We start from the raw sequence: 10,863 nt of genomic DNA, 5'->3' as shown, positions 1-10,863 counted from the left end.
GCCTGTAAGAGATAATTAAATGTCATTTTCGATGACTTGTTTATATTACTAACTTTTTTGGCCCGTGCTACGCACACAGGTATTGATTCTTTGATTTTTATCAACTTAATCTATAATTTATTTCGTGATTAACCCCAAATCTGACGGGTATTCGGCGCAATCAAATTATTTATTATGAGTTTTAAATTATAAAATTTTACATGTTATTAGCATTTTGCCCCGTGCTACGCACACTTGTATAATTTTTTGTTTTTTTTTCTATCAAGTTAACCTATACTTTTTTTATTAACAAACAGTATGATATGAGATATAAGTTATGAAAACGACGTACGTAAGAGTCAAAATACTCGAGTTTTGTTATTGGCGATCAGTATGTTGTAGATGTTAAAAATAATACATACGAATGTCGATTGAAATAATAAAATCACGCAACAGAATTTATAACGAAGCGTACTATATAAATCTTTGTATTTAGAAATATATATAATTATTAACTTAACCTGATTATGCAGATTATAGAGCTTCCATCCATTTCTCAATTATAAAAAAGGTGAATATGCTGATGATTAATATCATTAATATAATCAAATATTTATTATAATAATAATATTTCATGTTTGAAATAAAAATCTATAAGTTTATGGATATATTATTAAATCATTATTTGTATAGTTAAAAAAATTAGATAATTTTTATCTAAAATATTTATAAAAAACATGAAAATAGTAATTATTATATAATTAAAGTACCTCGGCGTCGCCGTTAGGCGACGCCTGATACCTTAAATAAAATAGCAAAAAATTATAAAAAACTGTATGCAAAGAATTTTATTGTTAAGTTATTTTAATAAAACGATGCTCATCTATCAAATTTTTATTCAAAATAAATTGAATCCACAAGAATTAAAAGAGAAAGCACTAAGATTACTTTTTGCACAACACAAATCCCAACACGAGGAGTTAAAAATGATGTTTAAAAAATAATTTCAAGTTCTATATCACAACACAAATCTTTTATTTGCACAAAGTGTTCGAACCTTTTCTCAAATTCCTAGAACATGAAATCAATAGAAATCTAGGAGTGTAAATGAGCCGAGCCGAGGCGAGCCGAACTCTATAGTGCTCGTGTATCGTTTGTAAAAAAATTAGCGAACTCGAACTCGAGCTCGAGCTTGGATCGAGCCATAAATATTGTTTGAGGATAGACTCATTAAGGAATAACTCCGTTCACGAACGGCTCGCGAATCGCTCACGAACATGTTTCACGAGCTGCCTCACGAGCTTTTGCTCATGAACCGCTCATTAACTTATGCGCATGAACATGTATCACGAAGTTTTGCTCACCAACCGCTCAATAATTTTGTTCACGAACTTGTTTAATAAACTTTGCTAACGAGTTAGCTTATGCTCATAAATTTATTTACGAGTTTGTTTGTTATTTAATTTAATTAAAAAAATAAATTAAAATTCTAACAATATTTTAATTTATGTTTTAAGGACTCATAAATTCATAATAAATAATCCATTAATAAAACTCCCACATCCTTAATCCAAAAAAAACAAAAAAAAAAACAAAAGTTGACATAAATAAATTAAAATATAATAATGTTCCCGAGCTAGTTCACGAACTGCGCTCACGAGCCAAGTTCACGAACTTATAATTCGAACTTGTTCGCGAACTATCGAGTCGAACTCTACTGTGCTCAAGTTCAGCTCGTTTATAAAACGAACCTTAAAATTGTGCTCAAGATCGACTCGTTTATCGATCGAACCGAGCTCGAACCTAGCTTTTTTCGAACCGAACACCGAGCGGTTATCGAGCGTATCAACTCATTTACAGCCCTATAGAAATCGTGAGGACGAATCTCTCAGTTTTTCTCTGTAGCAAATTATCAAATACGTTAAATACAAAATCATGTACTGATTATTATACCTGCAGCGTTCAAACAACAAACTTGGAACCCGTTCAAAAATAATCGAATGAACAAATATACACAATGGATCAAATATTGTAAATTAAGCTGGATATAGTGCAGACCTATTTCACAGCCAATGATGTTATTCTCTTTTTAACTTCGAGTAATCATCTTTTGTCGAAGCATCGTCGCAAAAAGGACTTTGGTGGATACTACTAATGCATACACGGATCAACGCAACATGACCTACCATAGAAAGGATTGCAAAACCTGTTGATAGCGTTGAATCCGTCTTCATGCCAAAAAAACACGACCACCGTTATCACTACAATATAAAAAAAATGTTACTACCAAACACTCTGCAAATCAAGAGAGAAAAAAAATGATCAAATGATTACAGATGCAAGCAGATTATAAGAATTTCGAATTTCAAATAAAAAAATAGCAGAGAACATAATGGAGGAGGAAGAGATTGATTAAGATAATTAAGCATGAATTTGTTATGATTAACTATCATGTTTGAATTTGAAATCAATCAGACGTAGTAATGAGTGCCATAATTGGAGGAACCGAATTCAATGCCTTTTTCAAACTCTCATATTAGTTGAAGATGCTACCATTATCTGGGTCGGGTTACATGAAGATCCGAAATTTAAAATTCCAGTGTTAATTTGAATAGGGAAGAGACCGGGTTGATCTAGATGGCTAATGGGTTGATCCAAGAGCATGTGAAATTACTGGAATAGCCTTAAAAAATCACTCATGCTTTAAGAAGTATATAGATATGATAGTTATTTTATATATTATTTTATTTTATTGTGTATGATCAAAGGAAGTTAGACTTTATTTTCTTTTCTTTTCTTTTTATGAATCACAGGCACGTTTCTAATAACAATTATTATTAAATAAACAGCCTTTATTATTTTTACATTATATATGATCTTTTTATATTATAACTTATGTTCTCTCTTTTTCGTTTGTTATTATTTTAGGGACCTAGAATTCAGTTTGAATCTTTTTTCCCGATAATAAAGTTCTATTGTCTAAATTTTCGAAACATCTTACTTGTTTTCAGTTAGATGATAAGAGCATCTCCAACGGTGTTGGCTATAATCGTTGGCTAAATTGGACCTGTAAGACGTTATGTAAAATTTGCTGAACCTATAAGACATTTCGTTTCAATGGTATTGGCTATATTGGTCGGCTATAATTTAAAAATAGTATGTTATTAATATTTTAGATTGTTAAAATAGAATATATCAGTTCAATATGGTAATAAATGATGTGCAATTATCCTACAGATTTCTTACAGACCTGTAGAGGTTCGACAAATTTAGCCATCCATACGAGGTTGGCTAAATTTATAGACAACAGGTCACTATGATTGGAGTGTGAACTTTTGAAGTGGTTGGCTAAATTTTTTATTTTTGGTATGACAACTCATCTTTTAGCTAAGTGGTCTTTATGGTTGGAGATGCTCTAAGCCATTTTTGATATAAAGAAAACATTATCACCTAAGATTGTATTTTTGTACGAGAAAGTACACCCTTAAAAAAATAAATCAAAACTTTTATATTCATTATGGAGGTTACCAGGTACGAGGATATCCTATGCTCACATCTTGAGATTAAAAATTTTATAATAGTAAATAGGGATATTTTTATAAAGGTGGGGAATCGGATTTTATATTACTAATCTTCCATCAATATTTTATACTACAAAATGGTGCATCGACTAGCTTTTCTAAAAAATTATAAACGTTACACGATATAATTTTATAAAATGAGATTTGAGATCATATTTTCTGAATTTAATATACAAGAGTCAGAGCAAATACCCTATATTTCTTAGTAGGACAATTACAAGAATGGAGAATTGTAATATTTACGAGCTTTACACAATGCTGCTTTGCGGATGTACCGCTTTTTCAGCCTCAAAGTCATTTTCATATTCTTAGGTGTGTTTGGACGAGTTTATTTAGAATTTATAAGCGGAAGCTGGGAAGCCAGATTTTCTAACTTTTCTTTTTCTCATTGGGCTTCTTAGAACTACTAATTTACTGGATAGGACTGGATAGCGCTTGATGCTTACATGGAAGTTTATAATATATGTTGTGTTATTGTTTTATAAAATTATATATTTGTGACTAAAATTTTATAATAATAATTTTTTTGCTCTAAACTAAGTTGATTTTTATTTTGAAAAGTATTAAGTTATAAATTCAAATTATTAACAATTAACTAACTAATAAATTATAAGTAAAATTATCCAAACACATAAAAAATTTATAAGTCACAACACCCGAACACTTTAATAACTTATAAGTCGTGACTCACTTATCACCTATAATCTACTTCTTCACTTTAACCAATAAATAATTTTTTTTAAACTAGGGTTTGTTCGAGGCTGCTGTTAAAAATTGTTGTACAGTTACAAAAAGTGCTGGTAAAAAAAGAGTTGTCATAGGAATCAGATAACTGATTGGTAATTTTTTTGATATTTGCTTATTTTGAGTTATAATATAAAAAAATAATTTTTTTGATGAGGCTTACTAGTGAAATTTATAACAGCTTCCTGCAAAAGCTGAAAACAGCTTTTTCCAAAAGAATGTGAGGACCTACTTTTTCTAGAATCAGTTTTACAGTTAAAAGCTGCTGTTCAAAAAAACTGCTTTTAGATTTACCAAACAGTTCAGAAAAACTGCTTTTAGATTTACCAAACAGTTTTTCACATGTTTTTCAGAAAAAAGCTATTGTTGCTGTCTACAACATCAACCCCAAACAGTACCTAAACTAAACGTTGTCATCTGTATCTGTTTATACTAGATTTTCCCGCATGACTTCCATGTGAGTGTTTTGTGGGGTTTTCTTTTTCTGTTATTCCTGAGTTTATTCCTGCTAACGCTAGGGGTGTACGCGGGCCGGGTTGGCCCGGTAAAGTGACTAGTTTTATTCTTTTTTTCTTTTTAAAGTGGGCTATAATGTAATTTGAAATACATAAGTATAATATACTCGGGTTGGGTTGGGTTGGCTTAATAAAATTTAAGACTATACGCAACCCATTAAAGCTGGGTTGGAGCCATTTCAACCCAATCAAATAACGGTTTATAATTTTCGGTTTGGTTCGGCCAAAAATAGAGCCGGTTTGGGTCGGGTTTAAAGGTTTGAGCGACCCGTGTACACCCCTAGCTGACGCCCACCACTAGGGGTGTCCCCAATTCGGTAAAACCGACCAGACCAACCCCGATCACTTTTCGATTGAACCAATCCTAATTTTTTTATTTGGTTTAAAAAAATATAAACCCGATTTAATTGGGTTGGTTACGGGTTTGAGTTTTTTTTGTGCCAAACCAAACCAACCCGAATAAAAATAAAATATTTTGAATTATATATATATATATAGGGTCTTGCTCCAGTACAAACTCCTTACTGTACAAACGTACAAACCAGTGATTATGACAATAATATTTAGTGATTAGCAGATTTTAATTTAACAAATACATACATACATCCATCACCACCGCCACCACAATCACCTCCAATCACCACCACCACGCACGACCACCCCACCCACCACAACCACCACCACCCACCACGACTACCCAGCGCCTCTCTCTCTCTCTCTCCACCATCCACCACCAACCACCACTGCCCAACACCTCTCTCTCTCTCTTTCTTACCCACCACCACCAACCACCACCACCACTACCAGTGGCTCTCTCTCTGTGGTTGTTCGCTCACCGATTAGTGCTATACACACACAAACACACACATTCACCACTTCTTTTCTCATCTCCCTCAATCGTGTCTCTCTCCCTCAATCGTGTTTCTAGCACTGCCCTCGCACCGGCGTCGCGGCTACCGCCGGCCGCGCTGCACCACCACTCGGCTATGCCACCCCATAAGTGCTCCCCTCCCCTTATCTCTCCATCAGACCCCCTTGGTAGATTTAGTGATTCTGTTCAATCATTTAGTGATTATTTTCAAGTCATTTAGTGATTGTTTGTACGTTTGTACACTAAGGAGTTTGTATTTGAGCATTTGCCTATATATATATATATATATATATATATATATATATAGGCTCATGATCGAATAGAAACCACTTTTAAAATAAAAATTAGAAACCAATACAAGTTAGTGATATTCGCAGTACAATTTAGTGATATTCTCTTTAGGATTTAGTGATATGTGTTGCAAGAATTAGTGAAAACTTGCAGAAACAGCCCAGAATCTCCATATATGTTCGAAAAACTGCTCAAATCTCCAGATCTGTTCACGTTTTCGATTCAGATGGTGGTGACGGTGGTGGAGATGGTGGAGGTGAAGTTAGAGATGGAGGAAGGATGATTGTAGCGAAGGTGTGGGTGACTTGAAGTAGGGGGTTGGAGCGTTGCCGGAATAGTGGCGGCTCCGCCGCGTTTTGAAGTTGAGCCGAGGTGGAGAAAAAAGTATGAACGGGGCTGAAGGAGGTTGAAGCAGCGACCAAGATGGGGTTGGTCAAGATGGAGGTGGAGATTGTGTTGTTAGAGAAATAATGGAGGTGGAGATGGAGGAGGCGGGTGGCATAGAGGTGGTGGTGGTTATGGAAGAGGTGACGACGGAGGTGGTGGCAATGGCGGATGTGGAGGTGGGGTTGGTGAAGATGGAGGTGGGGTTGGTGAAGATAGAGGTGGAGATGTGGTTGTTTAAGAATTTAGTGGTATCTGCTTTAGGATTTAGTGATATTTCAGCTTGGTTTTTAGTTTCTAGACTAAGCAGGTTTCTATTGGAGTAAAACTCTATATATATATATAGAGAGTGCTACTCAAATAGAAACCAAATTAGCCTAAAAACTAAAAACCAGTTTCTGGACAGTTTTTTATCACTATTTTTAACTACAGAAATCACTAATTTGTACATAACATATCACTAATTTATATATAGAATATCTCGCGAATATAAATAAATATGTATACATATATGCAACGTATATGACCATCATCTTCACCAAAATCGTAATAATGGACCTCTTACCACCATTACCAGACGTTTCCATGACTTTCCACCATTGTCTATCATCACCAATAGTCACATACACTTTTCATCATAACTTACAAAACTAACGACTACTTCCCATCATCATACAACTTCTCTTGCGGCTTCCTACCGCTAAGAACCTTCCTACGGATGAAATTGATCATCTATAATCGATTATCAATAGTTAAGATGAGTAGATTTTCTCAATTTTGATAATAAAAATCCATGTTTACATACTGTATAAAAACAGTGATTAGTGCAGTATAAATTAGTGATACCCGTAGTTATAAATAGTGGTAGGGAAACTGGTTTCTAGTTTTTATTTTAAGAGTGGTTTCTATTTGATCATGAGCCTCTATATATATATATATATATATATATATATATATATGCATAGCCCAGCACCCTGAATGTATTTTAAATATATTCTATTATCTTCTACAATATTTCCAAAGGTAAAGATTCTTAACCTGTATACCTGAGAGAATTTATTATGAAATATTTAAGTTACTAGCAGTACATGTTTCAGTTTTAGCGAGTAGTCTGATCTGATTATACTGATATGCATAGGAGAGTTGAGCATCTATTTAATTTTTTTATTATATATTTAATAAACTGACTAATCGATCCAAACCGAAACACTACAAATTGGTTTGGCTTTAGGGTTTACAAGGTTCGGGTTGATTTGAAATTTTGAAAATCCAATTTAATTGGGTTGTTAAATTCCAGTAAACTGACCAACCCGAATCGTGTACATCCTTACCCACCACACTATATGGGTTGGGCTAGGAGTCAAACCCCTCTAACCTCGTTTCCTCTGTTTATCGAAGACATATACTATTTCCGTCCTATTTTACACGTTTATTTTCAAAATAAATTTTGTCTCTATTCACATGCCCATTTATACTTTCAAAATAAATTTAATGATAATTTTTCAAATCTGTCCCCATAAATTCTATTTTCAACACTTAACTTATTTAAAACTTGGTTGAATTCACATTTTTCAAGATATTAATTAGGGGTATTCCACTATTTTTAAAATATTGATTAGAGGTATTCAATGAAAAAGTTTATAGAATCAATTATTCATTGGTATGTGTATTTTTTTCAAAATGGACATATAAAAGGGACGGAGCGAGTACTAGATTATTGTAGTTAAGCTTCCGCTTGAGATTTCTATTGCATCCAGCAGTTAACTGGTTGTTGCTGGGTGAACATGAAATTTAAAAATCAGATTATCTGATTTTCAGGTCCGGCATCTAGTTTAAAAAAATTCGAATTTTCTGATATTTCATTTTTAAAAATTGGACCCAATATTTGATCCGAATATATTTTCTAAATTCGGTTTCGAATCCGGATCATTATATTTAATAAAACCAGATATCCGGATCCGGCCAATTTTTATTTTTATTCAAAACCATAAATCATGATTAATATACTTATTAAAGATAAATAATGCAATACGCAATATAATTATTAAGTACACCCTCTATTTCAAATTACATGTCCACTTTAAAAAAAAAATCACATAGTTTAAGAAAAGTGGATTGTGAGAAAAAAGAGGTGTATGAAGTCATTAATTAAACATAATATGTGGTGTATGGTTGATCTTGGAAATATAAATTAGTAATATGTGAAGGAAAGTTGATTTTGGAAATATAAATTTACATTGAAAGTTGAAGTGAACAAATATTTTGAAACAAATTTTTTTTTTCTAAAATGGACATGTATTTTGAAATGTAGGGAGTAGTAATTAATTATATAAATTATTATAACTGATAATATTTGCGTTATATAAGTGGATTTATTATTTTTGAATAAATATAGTCAACATGATAATCATAAATATCATTTATAGGAGCAATTCATAAACATATAGTAACTGTTTAATAATATAGTTAATTTGAAAAATAATTTATAGAATAAATTTAATTATATGTAACTAATTAGCATCCAGATAATTTGGTTTTTGTCCGGTTAAAACGAATATCTTAATCCCAATCCCGATCCTCGGATGCCCGATTAAACCAGAAACGGAACCAAAATTGGAATTTATTTTGGTGATCCGAAAAACCGAATAAATTATTAATAATCGGATATAAAATTTTCAATATTTGACTAATATACATTATATACACAAACTTAATTTAATTCGTCATAATATTACGAATAGATAAGGAGCTGAAAACTCAACTAATATTTTTTTCATATACGTACTTTTTTTTTGAAGAGACCGTATAAATGAAGAGAGAGGAAATATTAATGTAAATAAAAAAGACGATCAGAGGTCGAAAGTTTTGCCAAATATAATTGTTTGTAATAAAAGATAAATACAAACTATGTATTTGGTATGTAAATTATTTGTATTTTGTAATCCTCTTAATCATTCTAAGTTCGCCCTTTTTAATATTATTATTATAACATGAAATTGTATTATTATAATTATAAATAAGTATTACAAATCACTCATGATAAAATTTTGAATTTATATAAATTTATATTAGAATAATGTTTAAAGTTTACAACAGTTTATAAGCATATTTACATTTCTTATTGTGATGATTACAATCACAGTATTTTCGATCCTTTAGACCTGTTTAGCAATTGAGATTGCAAAGTAGCAAGTCCAACACAAGTCTGTAGCTAATATTTTTTTTATATAACACCATCTGCTTATCTATATCTATAAAACATGTACCAATTGAGATTGCAAAGTAGCAACTCCAACAAAAATCTGTAGTTAATATTTTTTTCATATAATACCATCTGCTTATCTATATCTATAAAACATGTACCAATTAAGATTGTAAAGTAGCAACTCAAACACAAGTTTGTAGCTAATAATTTTTTTACATAACACCATCTGCTAATCTATATCTATAAAACATGTACAGATCTGTAAGTCAATCCACCTCATCTCCAGCCAATCAAATTAATAGTAGAATAAATTGTTTTTGGGATAAAATATTGTATTTTAAATATAGATAACGGTTATATCTAATATGGTTGAAGCACGTCATCTTTTTGGTTATGTATAATTTAGCTAATCATTATTTTATTATATTTTAGCTAATGGTGATAGCTATTGTGGTTGAAGATGCTCTTACAACTTTGTCTCTGTTTTCATTAGGAGTGTCTGTTTATGCCCGGTTTTAACTTATGTTTGATTTTAAATTAAAAACTGTTTATTTATATAATGAGTTAGAAATCAGTTTAATCTTAGAAATATATCATGAAATTGACTTAAAACTAGAAGCTAGTCAGATTTACTTTTTAATCAATTTATTTTATTTTACATTTCGTTTAATAAAAATCAATTTCAATAATAAAATAGAATAATCTATCAAACTTATTTTCTTAACTATTTTTTTAATAATCGGATTTTCTAGGTGTGTGTTCATGCACACACTAATAATAAGTAACAACCACTTTATAACGAGGTATTGAATTCTTATTCGCTCAAATTCCATTAATAATAATGACTATACAAAAATCTTCACGAATCAAATGAACACACACCATAGAAACACTTTTTTGCTAAAGAGAGAAGAATGATTTCATTCATGAATCAAATTGTTCATCAATACATTAATGAACCCGGATGGTAATCACTCACCGGCCAACTATGATCACTCATAGAATAGGTAAGACTTAGCTATAAAGTTTGCTAACGTATTTGCAGACCGTTTAATAAACCTAACCATTACATTTCTATCTTTTAAATCGGCTAAAAGATTTTTACATTCTTGAATGAGTCTGCCAAAATAAGAAATAGGAGCTGCTGCACTTGTTATCGCCTGCACCATAACCAGGCAATTTGTTTCCACGAGAATATCGGCTAAATTTCCGAGCCTGCACTTTGATCTAGCTTCCACAACCTCCCTTCTGTGATCTCTTGCTACAAAAGAAAAACTATAGCAGTTCAATGCT

This window comes from Daucus carota, chromosome 2 (assembly GCF_001625215.2).
Source record: "Daucus carota subsp. sativus chromosome 2, DH1 v3.0, whole genome shotgun sequence".
Classification (NCBI taxonomy): domain Eukaryota; kingdom Viridiplantae; phylum Streptophyta; class Magnoliopsida; order Apiales; family Apiaceae; genus Daucus; species Daucus carota.
Note: the sequence above shows the minus strand (reverse complement) of the source record.